Raw genomic sequence first — 14,684 nt, 5'->3', positions numbered from 1 at the left:
GGATCCAGGCTCTTGGCGGGGCTGTTTTGAAAACACGCCTTTGAATGGCTCTCCCTAATTCACGCCTTTTGTTTTTCAGCTTTTGTGTTTGCCAGTTTGACCATATAACGTTATACATCTGGTGTATAGCTTGTTGGGGGCTTTTTTCTCCCAGGGACCCTATGCATTCCCTATAGGACCCTCCTGATCTTCAATTTGAGCGATCGTGTAACATAAAGGGGTAAAGGAGAACGAGGAGGCTGGGGAGGGAGGGAGCCGAGGAGGGGCGAAGAGGCCTGGGGGAGACAGAGAGAGAAATGAGTGAAACATAAAAAAAAAAAGTTGAAAAGAATTCTTTCGCTCTGCTCTTTTCTTCTCACTGTTGCGACTGGACCCTGAGTCAGCCGGCAACAAGGCCTCGGTGGGAAAATGACGGGACCACAGAATAGATAACTCATTGGAATTCTGGCAACATATTCGTAAATAAAACAAAAGTGGAGAGGCGGGAGGGGGGAGTGGGGGTGTTTCTGGGGACTCGTAGAGCTGTGTGGGCCGGGGGACATTTCCAGGGCCGGCTCCCTGGCTCCCCGACTCCCTGGTACAGGGGGAGTCTAAGATGGTCAAAGGAAAGGAATTCGGACTGTTTTGCCCAGGCTTGTGGAGCAGAGCTCTCGCAGCTGGAGATGTTTATTATTGCAGCGAGGAGGATGCCTGCGCAAACACACTTTGCAAGCCCAAGAGAGCTGAAATAATCCTTGTGTCTTCAGAGCAAGCCATGCAAGTTCTGGGCTTCAGAAAGGGTTCTGTTAAAATAGGAACCTACCTGGGCCTGGCTTTTTTTTCCTGGCTTCTCCAGAAGCAATACCCCCAGATGTAGTTTGCATTTCTCTATCCCAGCTCCTACCTCCCACACACACCTTTGACAAAACAGCTTGTGTACATTTCCTGGGAATTATGGTATTTATGTAAATTTCATGATGTCAAAAGCTCCCAGTCTTTTAGCTCGATTTTGCCACTAATGCATATTGATGGATCATCTGGACAAGCTCCAAGCTCCTACCTCAACTTCCCCATCTGTAAAATGGACATAGCATAACCAGAATCAGAATTCTTCGTTTTCACTTACTTTATTTCTATAATGGGTTTATTTCATGTATTATATGTATGTATACACACACACACATACAGATATATGTGGGTTTATGTCATATATAGGTTTGTATCATACATATGAGTTTATTTTATACATGATATGTGAAATATCATGTATGAAATAAACCTATCACAAAACCCTTCATAAATAAATATACAACATCTTGATTTGGGCTGAATGAAATAAAACCTAGAATAAATAGGAAAACAAAATGCGTATAGCTGGTGTTTAAAGCTGATACCACCAGCCTTCTTTCTTTTTTGCTACACAATTTCAAAGCAATACTAGACACGCAAGCAAAACCAACTCATTTCAGTGCAAAGCTTATGAGTTATTTGTGTTTCCCAGAATTCAGTGAGGGGGTGGGTAGGTAAGGGATTTGGTTTAAATATAGAAATGTGGAAAATACAACAAACAAAGCTGAGGATCTTGGAAGGCTCTGCCACTCACAGTGCAGAGTTTATTAGCGATAGGATATAACTTCTAGATGTGGTTTTCAAAAACAGGCTAGAAATATACACTGTGAGAGAGCTCCCTGGGAAAATACCACTTTTTTGATCATATATTTGTAACTCAGGTTACCAGCTGATTCACCCCTTGACGAGAGTTTCTTTATGTGGAAATCTATTATCTCTATCTGTCCTTAATCAATCCAGCCACCTAACCAATAATGCAAATCCAAGAGTTAACACAATTAACTTAGCAAATGTTTGGATGGAAATGGTAAAATCTTTTCTTAAAAGATTTTTAACTAAGACACTTTGCTGTTCCAGTCAGACACATAATAAGACAATAGGCTAATTTTCCAAGAGTCTGTTTTTTCCTAAACATTAATCAAACCGGTAGAAAATGTCTGCTATTCGACATGGAGATATACTGTAATTCCCTCGGAAAAGTAACTTACTTTAGGGAAATATTTCACTTAAGAGAAAAACACTGTTTATTTACTATGAGTTCCTTGCAAGGCTGTTGTCTGTTTTTTGTTTTTGTTTAAACTGGTTTCAGAACATGGAAAAGTAAGACTGTCTTGAACTGAAACAACAACAGAAAACACAGACTTTACAATTCTTACATGAATTCTTTAGCTTTAAAATGTGAAACTGTCCCAGCAAGAATGTCACAAAGTGTAAGCCACAGAAGGATCTGTATTTAACTGAAAACATTCTCTCCGTTAACATCCAAAAGATATACAAAGAGTGAGTTGCTCTGATTTATATTACAGTGTCCGTATTTATTTTATTTTCAAGTACCCTGAACAGTTTGATACTATTTTCTCAAGGATTTCTTAGTCAGACTGGGGCTCCTCACTCACCCACCTGCTCTCCTAGTCCATGAGTTTAAATTTGAAGAAAAATGTTCTTTACGTTTCTGTGAAAACTGGCTTTATTTCTAATTATAAGAGAGTTCAGAATTAGAGGGGAACTTGGAGGCAGGTAGCAGCCGAAGCAGGAAAGTTAAAAAAAAAAAGAAAAGACAAATAGCAGTTGCCCACTTAAAAAAATACCATTCTGTTGATTGACCGACACCCTTTAAATTTTAGCTATTAACAACTCTTACAGAAACAGGAACTGCCAATAACAAACTTGATTTCCAATGTCCCCAAGGTAATAATAATAATCCACTAATTTGACTGTGTCCCAGCTGGTCCTTTGTAGCAGCTTCTATTTGGTTTTTGAGGCAGGGAAGACTTATCCTTCTTTGGGGAAAAAAAAGGGGGGGGAGGGTGGAGAGAAGGGGGTGGGCAGTAAAGTTAAGAAGGAGTGTGGAGAGAAAACACATGGAAATTTAATGTGAAAGTTTCTTGTTGCAATAAAGCCGTTAGGTTTGGCATGAAGACTGTTATCAGATGGTTCCTTTGACATGACTTGAGCCTTTCAGTAAGTAAGACAAGCCTGAAGGATTAGGTTGGCAACTTCAGGCTGTCATCTTTGGGGTGGAGGGGGGTAGGAAAAGAAAAGTTTCTTTTCCTTTCTTGTTTATTTATTCATTTATGACCAGTTGGGGTTGCGCCTTTCTTCATCAGACCTGGAAGACAGGTCGTTAATAGAAGGCAACTTCAACCCCACGTTGATCACGAATGTCCTGCTTTTAAAGACAAATGAGCCAACCAAGCTGTAAGACAAATCACCCTGAACAAGTATGAATTTATCTAAAGAGGATTTCATGTGGAACCCCCAGAACTGGCTGCCAAACGGATGACTGCACACTTTAAGAAGTTAGTGGGCCTTCTCCCAGTCAACTGTCAGGCCGCATGAAAGGTCTGGAACGTGCTGACTGAAGCAAAGGATCTTTAGCCATCTCGGGATCCCGTAAGGCCCAAAAGTTGGTTTTGTGGGGGCTGACAGGAAATATTGATACATCTCAAGTAACACTCCTGATGCAGAAAGGAAGACATCATTCCTTTCCGCACTGTCTCTATTTACAAAACTGTCCTGTGTTTTGAAAGCAAGGTGGGGGCAGGGAAGATGCCAAACTCAGCATTTCACCTGGGACTTTTCCTGTGTTGCTGGGACTCCAATTGGGTGAAAATAGGACTCCAGCGAAACGTGGCTTTTTCTCGGAACAAGGAATTGGAAGTTGCAATCTCTTTGACTGTGTAGCTCACAGGTGAACTTTGTCCATAGTCCCAAATCTGTCTCTTAAGTTTATTAAGTTAGAAAATGTGCCACGGATAATGTCTTGGTGCGTGGGTGTCCAAACTTTTTTCAACATTTTTCACCAAGGGCCATATGTGGTAAAATACATAAACATCCGGGCCACTCACTCGAGGTGAAGTACGTATTGCCTCACCTGGTTTATTTAAGTAAACTAAATATATTTTTGGAATTTGCTGCAGGCCAATTAAAAATGGATTGCGGACTGCAATTGGCCCGCGGGCCGCAGTTTGGACACCCCTGTCTTGGTGTGTGCCTCTGGTAAAATGTCTTAGAAATATCTGGCTATCGAGTCTAAAAAGCAAATGCTCTGAACACGTCGTATGAGCCAAGGCTTTATTTTTGTGAGAAGGAATAATACCCATCGTCTTACTGATTCCTCACTTTTAGTGTTTCAACCACGTGGGGTGGGTGGGGGAACCCCATGATGTCCTGTCTTGGCAAACTTTGATTGGGCACATTGATCAGTACCTTAGAAAAAAGCTTGGGTTGGAGGCTTTAATTTAAAAGGGGCGGGGGGACAACAACCACCTTATTTTATCAGAACACTCTAAGCGTTCTCCCTCAGTGAGGTTGTGCCTGAGGTTATCTCCTTGAAGACGCTGGAGGTGGCAGTGTTAATGAAATACCCATGGGCACTGAACTGCATTTCTAGAATCCTGATTGTGGTACTAGAAAGGAAAGTGAAATTGGCAATAAACAAGGGGAGCTGCACAGAAGAACCTGCTCGTTCGGAGGAAGATCGCTTCCAGTTAAACAAAGAAATTTAGGGTTGTCTGCTTTTCATGAAAATCGCATACATATGGCCTTTGAAATTTGTCACTGAAGATGGTTTTGCTCTAAGGTAAAATTCACCACTTTATAGCTTTTCAGCTGCAAATCTCTGGCTTTTTTTTTTTTCTTCTTCCCTCTTTTGGCCTGCAGCCCAAAATGAATGTATGATCGCTAGCACAATAGTTAAACATCTGAGTCTTTTTGAAGTGCTTACAACGTTACAATGATGTGATGGTTGATTGCCTAGCAGTCAGTTTTAGAAAAGAACTTCATTCTGCCCCCTAGTGGCAGAGATTAAAGTTTAATGACTGCTTCATAATACATAAAGCCTTCCCCCGCCTTTCCCATATTTTAAGGCCATAGTGTGTTGTGAGAAGTGCTAATGCATTTCTTCACCATCAGTAAAATGTGTATTGTAAACAGGAAATTTTCCATACTGAATGGACAGTTCGACAAAGCTGGAGGATCATTTCATATACGTATTACGCATTTTGCTGGGCTTTGATAAACAATACATATTAGCGCTATAAACAGACAGTATATTCCCAATATAGCATTCCTCCTGGAAAAATTCTGGGACTTCTTAATGGAAGATCTAACCAAGAAGTGGGTGGCATTGCTGACATTATGGATCTATAAGTATAGACATATAAATATTCATATGCAATATAAAATATATTCATATATATAACTATATATTCAGAGAAAGCATTGCATATTGTCAGATATCATTTTACTTTACATTTCTTCTCCAAATGACTCATTTTCTACAAGAGGCAATAAAAACAGTTCTCACTAATTATAGCCCTGGTTACTCCACAGGTCACATTTCCTTTGTGTTCAAGTTCATACAGAAAGCGACATACACCCAAGATCAAGAAAGGGTTTGTGATGTTGGCAAGATTTTTGCTGTGGGACTATCCATCGCATACTGCCCTTCTGAGCTGGTTATCCAAATAGAAGGGATCTGTTTGGGTTTTTATCCTCTCCTGGTGGGGTTTTGTTTGCTTCCTTGTTTCTCTTCTTGAAGATAGAGTTCAAATCCTGCAGGCAGGCAAGCGCAGGAGGGCACGTGACATCAAGCCCCCCTAACAGAGGTGCCGTCTACTGGGCGTGAGCGTTGGTCTTGCCCAAGTTGGAAGCTTAGGTTGGAGGCAGACGAAGAAGATTGAGGAGGAGGAGGAGGGGTGGGGGTGGGGGTCCGTGGAGAGTGGACAGGACAGCTGGACCGTGTGCAACGTGTCAGTTTGCTTCTGTGCCACTATTGTGTTGCTCATGTCGGAATGCAGAGAAGGGGTGAGTTTATTGAATAAGGAGCCATGTAAATTCCAGCTGTCAACATGTGATCAGCCCTTCAGACAAAGAGAGGGGTTTTTCTCCTCACCCATGGTTGGTTTCTAGTCGCAGCTACACGTTTTCCTGAGCCCGTTTGCCACCAGGCTGTATCTGGGTAACCTTTGGAAACTCAACTCTTTTTAGACTGGTTCTGCAGGTTGAATACCTGGCTTGGAAAGGTGTATGGTCTGGAATTCAAATGACCGGAAGTCGGGATTTTTTTTAAAGGAGAATGCTAGCCAGGGCTGTAGTGATATTGAATGATCGATAGCATTTGTAAAGGAGAATACTTGCTATTGTTTTATTCCTATCAGCATAACAGGGAAACACTTTACTCAAAATGAATAGAATAGTCGCAAAAAATTTAATATCCTAGATGGCTGTTCTTATTGTGACACATGTCAGCTGGGTTGTAACCACATCAATTTAATTCCTTTCTTTAAAAACTGCTCTAGGGAACCACATGACCCACACTGGGCCAAAGAAACACCCCCTTCTTATCAGGTGGCCTTGCTATCTAGCTCCCCACCCTCTCCAGGTGGTTTGGAAGAGGCTGCTGACATTTCTGAGATTTTCAGTGGGGTTCTGGGAAGCTCTCTACAAAGTGGAAGGGGAGGAGGAAGAGGAGAAAAGTGTTCTGTGAATCAGACTAACTCCAAAGCAGCTTGAGTCTCATGGGAGTTTAATTAGAGAAAAAAAAAATTTGTCCCTGTTCACACAGGCAAAAATTATTCCAGAGGGATCGCAGATGCCATTTTTTTTTTTTATCATAGGAAGCCTAGAACATAGTGGTGTGTGTGAGGGGGGGTGGGGGGGTGGGGGGGGTTGTAGCTTTTCTTTCTCCTCTTTGCAGAATTTCATCTCTAAAAACAACCCAAAATGCTTTCCTGATGCCACTGATGAGGGAATCCATAAAACTAGCTGAGTGCGGCAAAGGGGACTTTGATAGCTTCTTTAAAAAAAAAAAAAAAATACAGATTAAAATGTACAGATTACATGTGTATTTCATGAAGTGATTGAACACATATCAGTGATTTCCACAGGGGTACTTTTTAGAAATATGTGGTCAAACACGGAATGGAGACATTTCTGGTGTGAGGGTTGGCAAGACAAACTCTTTGGAACTAAAGAAATCGTCATCTTTTGAACCCCCATTCAGTTGCTCGCAAAGGAAATCAAGCACAACTCAGAAATGGTCTGGGGACATGGCACCATGTTGATTTTCAAAGATGTAGAGTGGGGACCTCATGTTGACATTCTCCATCGGTTCTTTGGGGGTTTTCATCACCACCACCACCCTCTTCATTCACTATCGAATGGTTTCCTGCTAAGTAAAGAATGCTATGCTCCACAAGGGAAGTCCGCACAAAATGATTTCCTTACCTCGGCTGGGATTATGGTGAGGCAAGTGAAGCCTCCCCATACTTTAAATAAAGGCAGGATGAGTCACTGCGATTCTCTCCAGCTGCAGGGGAGCCGGAGGTGAAAGGAAACTCAGTCGTAACAATCTTGTCTTTATTTGAAATTTTGTTCACCATGGATTTTTGCATTCATTTTTTGTTTGTTGTTTTTTTGTTGTTGTTGTTGTTGTTTTTTTGTACACTGCATTCAGATATTATTTATCTTGATCACCGAGGTTTGGGGTACCTCGCCCTATAGAGCAGGGAATAATGATAGCCCACCTGCGTTGCTTCTCTCAATTTAGCTTTTTAAAGTTCAACAGAAACCGATTTTAGCCCAAACATCCTGCCATGGAATCATCACACACACATTAATATGTGATGACTTTCTGCATCGCCTCCCTAAGGGGTTTTGTAGGGGCTCCCGACCCTCAAATCAGAACTATTGCTGCATGCACTGTTTTCTCTGTCTAGGAACTAGTTTATCTCAAAATTAGGATGGAGGAAAAGCTATTTTCCCAGACACTGTCTGTCTTGTGTCATTACTCTAATACCATCCAAGCCCACTGGTCACATGGCTTCTCGGGTGCAGAGTTTCTCATCAGGGCTGGGCTCTCTTGCCATCTCTTCCGGGTAACAGTGATTTGCCTCCTCCCAACCCACCCTGACTAACTGCCCTCATCTGCTTCCGAGGCCTGTTATTAGCCACGTGTTTCTCCCTGATGCTGCCCGTTGGGCAGTGGGTTTCAGATTCCCATGCATAGGGCAACGTAAAGCGTCATGTCAGACACGGCCACTGCCAGGAATGCTGGATAGGGCCAGCTCCAAAGTTCTCCCTTGCTAATTCCGCCTGGAGGGACAGTGTGCCAGCCCAGACAATCACATGTGTCCACAGGGCATGAATGCGCAGCTCTACCCTGCTCGTCGTATTTGACCTAGAAGAAAAAGATTACCATAGACTTTTTTCCCCCCAGTAGATTGTGACTTGACTTAGACGACTGGAAAAGACAAAGGGGGGGGGGGGAGAGAGAGAGAGAGAGAGAGAGAGAGAGAGAGAGAGAGAGAGAGAGAGAGACTCTGAAAGAATATATATCTCTATTTGTACCATTTAGCTACAAAGAAGGAAATGCAGAAACCACCTCTCAAGGCAGGAGAATACTCCAACCAGCCAGGGTGTTATAAATTAGAGCCTGTCAGTATTACAATGTATATTAATAGTCACACCTCTTTTTAATGAGTTTGGCATTGGCAGCTGAGAGGAAATACAAGTCATCATGGTTGTGCTCATGCAAACCCCGACAAAGGAATCCGTAATAAATCTTCCTAGAACAGCACTCACCATAAATATGTATCACGTAAGGCATCTGTTTTACATTCTGCATATAAATCAGCAGAGCGCTGAATAGCAATGAATCAGCTTCTCAATGCCTGATTTGATAACAAATCGACTTGGATCTTAGGAGAGAGAATTTACAGCCCTCACCCTTAAGACAGATAGTCAATACTTAAGATGAGTGCCAAGTTAACTTTTCTTCAGCAAGCGAGTTTCCAGAACAAGAGTCTTGGTACTCCTGGTGGGGGGGTGGGATGGGGAGTGGGGGACAGGGCTGGGAAGTTGTGGGGGAGGGAAAGCAGTCTCTCTTGGGAATAGGGTGAGGATTTTTAGTTTCAGGTTTGAAGGACCCTATGTGGCATTTCTCTGCAGGTGAACGTTTCCTCTTGGCTCTGTCTCCTTCCTTGGGTCTCCTGCAGGTACACTTTCTGTAGGACCTGGGGATAATGGAGACATCTTAGTCATATAATAGTAGGGGAAAACCCCAGCCCCCCCACCCCCACCCCCGGGCTGGGTAGGGCTTCCTCCTTACACAGCCCTTTCACCTGTCCCAGCCTGGCTGGGGTGACTCCCACGGCTGGGGGAGGAAGCAAAGCTGTGACCCCTTTCTTTACAGACCATTGATAATAACTTCCTGTAAAGACCTTTTATTCCATGCTACAAAATGAGTGAACAGTATTTATGGCATCTTTCCAGTATCAGAGTGTTGATGGGATCAGGTCACAGGGGGAAACTTGAATGGCTCTTTATGTCAGAGCCCTGCCTGGTAGGGACATGTTCAGCCACACAGAGATATGAAATGCTTAAAGACCAGGCGGGTGGAGACGGCTCTCCAAAGTGTTTGCCAAGATAAAGGCGGCTTTTTGGCTGACTTGGGTGGGTGGAGCTGAGAGCAGGTACCCATGATGCAATTGGGTGTAACCTGGGTAGGACATGCTTTTTTGCAAAGTTCTGAAGGCCATGTTTCCTTTGTTCCTGTTTTCTTGCACTTGGGCTTTGGGTCATCCTTTCTCTTTCTGTCAAGACATCCCTGTCATTGCTAGTAGGAAGCAGCCACTTACCACATTGGGAGATACAAGTCTCCTTGAATGTTGGCTATCTCCTTAGGCTGAGCAGTTGTGATATTTTTATCAGCTCGGTTGTTGTGGCTTTTACAAATAAGTACGTGTTCTGCGGGCCAAAAAAAAAAAAAAATTCTGAATTTTCACACTATCCTGTCTGATTGAACCAAACTAATCAGAAATCTTCTAGTTACTATTTTTCTCCCTCATTCTAGAAGATAGGCAGGCATAATTATGAATGGAGGGGACTGTTGTATTCTCTTAAAATTCAGATTTTTCTTGTTAAGAATCTAGAACTCATGCCAAGAATAATGACAAAAAAATCACCCTGAACTATAATCGATTTCAAAGACCAACCCACTTAACTCTTACTATTTCTCTCTTCACGGACCAATTTGGATGAATGTATGTTAACACTAGAACAGTAGTTCTCGAATAGGGGTCATTTTGCACACACACACACACACACACACACACACACGCACACACACACCAAAGAGACATTTGGCAGAGTCTGGACACACTTTGACTAATTTCTTGTTGTCATGATTTGGTGAGAGGGTGCTAATGGCATCTAGTGGGCAGAAGCCAGGGATGCTATTACACATCCTACGATACACAGATGACAGCCCCACCCCCATCCCCACATTCCCATGTGAGTGCCACGTTGACAACCTCCAAGAGAACAAAGGCAAGGATTATGGCGTCAGAAGCCCTTGGGTTGGAACCCATCTTGGCTTCTTAGCATGTGACCTTGATTAAGTTACCTAACCTGTCTGATCCTTATCTCAAGTGCAAACTGACCTCACAGGTTTGGTGTGAGAAGTACATGAAAGAGTATATGTGTAAGCGCTGGCCCCAAATAAGCTCAATAATAAAGTTTCCCTTCCCCTTTCTTAACAAGTCTCCACATCAAAGTGAATTCTGGGAGAACATAATTTTGGAGGTATACTTGCCTGGAAGAAAATGATATTTTTCACTGGCTCGATTATGTCTCAAGGTTTTGTTGTTTATTTTTAAATAATAATAAGTGGCAGCCGGAGTTAGTCGAACTGAGCAGAAGTAGTCCTCGGTTAGAGAGACTGCATAAAAGTTCTTAGTTCCCACTGAGCTCTTTCCGATGGCTTCCAATGCCTGTCATAGATTTTGTGTGTTGTAAGCAGGAAACATGGAGATTTGGGAGTCAGATGGACTTAGATTCAGATTTCATGTCTGCGTTTCCTAGCTGTGTGAATTCAGGTGCAAGATACTCTGTTCCAGCCTCAGTTTTACCCACTGGCAAAAATGGGGGTGATGATTTTCATCTTTCAGGTATGATTTTGGACTCTACGTAATATGGATAAGGCAATGCTGAACACAGAGCTAGGAGGTGGTGCTGAGTCCCCGCCTTAATTACAGTCATTTGAAGTAACTATTCTTCTTGCTTTCGTTTTTCTTACTTCATTAAAGAGATGAGAGATAGACCAAAGGGAGGAGAACTAGGGTGACCTTTTAGGTGACAAGAACAAGGTGCAGGGGACAGACCAGGCAAGAGAGCTCACTTTAAATGAACATCCAGTGCATAGCAATCAACACACTACATTTGAATATGATCTTTGACTATATCGAACAGGAGAAGGCTCCTAATATCCTGTGTGGTTTCTGCAGAGAGGTAGCACACATGGCCAGAAGGGCTCAGTGACAAATGCTAGCCCTCTCCCATCCCCAACCACACATTGAGAAACTCTATAAATTAATTCAAGGTATTTTATTTGAATATAATTTTTGATATGCTCATGTGTTTCATATAATAAGTGTAATGCAAACTCATTATAGGAAATTCGGAAAAATTTACGAAAAGAATGTAAGATTTAAAAAATCAAGGTCGCAGTGGTATTATATATCTTTTTGATGAATTTCCATTTTCGAATGGGTTTAGCTACAGAGTTCACATACAAAATTATAAGTGCATGATGCTAAAACTACATTTTTACATCCAAACCAAAATGCAAATTAAGATAATTATTGCAAAAATTTAGGCCCAGAACCTGCTTCCCTAAACAATCCCTATAATTCAGGAAAGGTATTTGGGATAATTGCCTCAATTTACCACTTCAGTTGTTCCAGGGAACAAGGTATCAGAAATTGGGTGGCATAAGTTTTCTTTTCTGATTGTATGAAATGCTTAATCATACCATTTTTCTCAACGTATTTTTTGCTCAATGAAAAGCCTTTCTTTATATTGAACATACTTCAACTCAGTTGTGAAAAGAATATTCCAGTTGACAATGCCCAAATTACCAATGAATTCTATCAATTTAGTGAAAGAAAGAAAGAAAGAAAGAAAGAAAGAAAGAAAGAAAGAAAGAAAGAAAGAAGAAAAGAAAGAAAAAGAACCAAAAAGTGATCAAACCGGTTAATAAACTCAAAACATATTTCAAGATATACAGTGGTCCCTGGAATATTTCTAACAAGGAAAATGAAGCCTACCCTTGGCTTGTGGTGCATTATGCCCGATCAGAATTACAAGGAGAAGGGGAGTGAACGAGCCTTGGACAGATTTTCCAGTTTCCTCCATCCTATGTGCATATTGTTGGGTGGGAGGCAAGGAGGTGGTCTGAGAAGGGAATAAACAGGGCTACAGTCCCAACAATTTATGAGGTTGGTGCAAAAGTAATTGTGTTTTTTGCAATTATTTTTAAACCACAATTACTTTTGCACCAACTTAATAGAAGAGACTGCAACCCTTTTCCCTCAAGACTTAACTGAGATACAAACCCTCCAAAGGACAGTTTTTTGTTGTTTTTTTTGGGGGGGTGCTTCTAAGTTTATCCTCGGTGTCTTATACGAAAGGATGTTGAATAAATTCTCAGGTTGAGCTCATTTTTAAGAACCATAAGGAAAATTGATATCATGTGAAATAATCAGAAGAACAGATACTAGGTAAGCAAAAGCTTCCCTTGGCCTTTGGTTTAATAGTGAAGGGAAATATAGATTAGAGAAAACAAAGCTGGAACCCAGAATGACACCGCCATCAGGGCCTGATGGAAAAACCAGGAGACTTACAGATGGACAGGAGGAAGGTGAAGTGGGTACAGAAGCCATACACTTGGGAGGGGGGTAGATGGGGACTTTTCCACCCAGAAAAGGATGGAGTGGACGGCTACCCAAGAGCTGCAAGTTTACAGCTCGCTCCAGGCACACTGTCCACCTATCTAGACTGTACTTCCAGTGTGGGTTCACTCCCTTGTTTGTTTGTTTCTTTCTTACATTTAAGATGATCAGCTTGAGAATGGCCTGCCACTCTGTGAGTCATATTATGCAAAACGGAGGCAGATACATGTACAGGGAGAATCTCCCTTGCAAAATGAAGTCTTGGATGAATTGAGAATTGGTTAATTTCTCAGAGTTTTTCTTCCCCTCCGCCTCCCCACCCCCAAAGTCAAGCACTTTAGTTTCTACCTGTCTTCTTCTCAAATGTGCTTGTTTGTCAAGTCACGGTTGCCTAATGAATAGTTCTTTGCCAAGATCTGTCTTGTGTTTGGGAGAACACAGAAGTGTATTGAACGGGAAAATCCTCAAGCTTTGTTTCAAAGACATATACTGCCTTGAAATGTAGCTTTGTGTGCTTGACAAACATGCCACAAAGCCTAATAATCCGGACGAATACTTTTCTAAAACTTCGAGTGTGCGACTGAAGTTTCAGAAATGAATGGGGCTCGTTTCAAATGTTACTGGGGCAATGGTAGGTCTATCTGGTTCTCTTCACGGGGGCGAGTGTCCTGCTGCGGTGTGTGTGGTATGTGAATTAGTCAGGGTCCAATTGGAACTCCAGTTTTCCGCAGATCATCTTCCTCTCACTTACATGTCCTGTGGCAGCAGTCACTGGAGTAGATCACAAAAGAATTGGGGTATTTATTTCCAGGTTTTAGCTGACTAAGGAACACCTAAGAGACATGTGTAATTCTTGCGTGTTTGCTCAGACAGTGGGATTTCTCTCTCCACTTGGGTAGTTCCTCTTGTAAAATCAATCAAAACGATCTCTGCAACTGTTCCCATACTTAAATAAAACAAACAAAATAAACCAGGGATTGTATTCAATAACGTAGGGTACATAATAACAATGTCATCTTGTAGCCTTAGGAGAAGTAGCAAATAATAAATGGCATGACTTCTCTCTTCCACATCCTTACCAACGATGATTTTTTAACTAGGATAGAACGGGGAGGGAGAGAAGAAAGGAAAAAAAAAACACCCAAAATAGGTGTTCTATATGAAAATCCAGAGATAAATAGAATATCATCTTGAGAGTAGAAATAACAATAATAATAATGGCAAACCAGAAACGGATAGTACTAAATTTCCCTCCCATTTCACCACCTTACAGGATATCCCGTCTAGCTGCAGAAACAAAACATGGAAATGAATCAGTTGATAAAGGATTTTCTCCCATTAAGATGTTGGTGATTTTGTCCCATGTAGGGGAAGTTGAACGTTAAGATGGATATTCATAATCTGTGCAGACCACAGTCACTTCCCCCACCCACCACTGTGAGATGCAAACTTTCACGTGTGATACAGAATGTCAAGCAAAAAGTAAAAGCACTTTATCTAAGTATGATAAAAAATCACACCATAGACTGACTTAAGCATTTAATTTTTTCCAACATTGATAGTCAATATCTTTTGACTGCTCCCCTCACTACTTTATTTTTCTTACTAAATCTCAAAAAAAAACAACACACACACACAAAAAAAACCTGATGTCTTTACAAGTGTCACAACTTTTTCATTGGGGGACAGGGAGGGAGAATAAAAGCAATGCTTGTGAGGACGTGGAGCCACAGGAAAGGCTAAGAAAGGCTGTTTTTATTCAGGAGAAATTCAGAGGTCATTCAGAAATTCTTGCGATATTTTTTTCATTTCAAAGAGATGAAAATTCCTCGTAACTAACATTATTTTCCAAAAGTTAAAACCAAAAATGTTAATTAGTTTGACTGTAGTGATGACGTCAGA

Source organism: Rhinolophus sinicus, linkage group LG13 (assembly GCF_036562045.2).
Source record: "Rhinolophus sinicus isolate RSC01 linkage group LG13, ASM3656204v1, whole genome shotgun sequence".
Classification (NCBI taxonomy): Eukaryota; Metazoa; Chordata; class Mammalia; order Chiroptera; family Rhinolophidae; genus Rhinolophus; species Rhinolophus sinicus.
Note: the sequence above shows the minus strand (reverse complement) of the source record.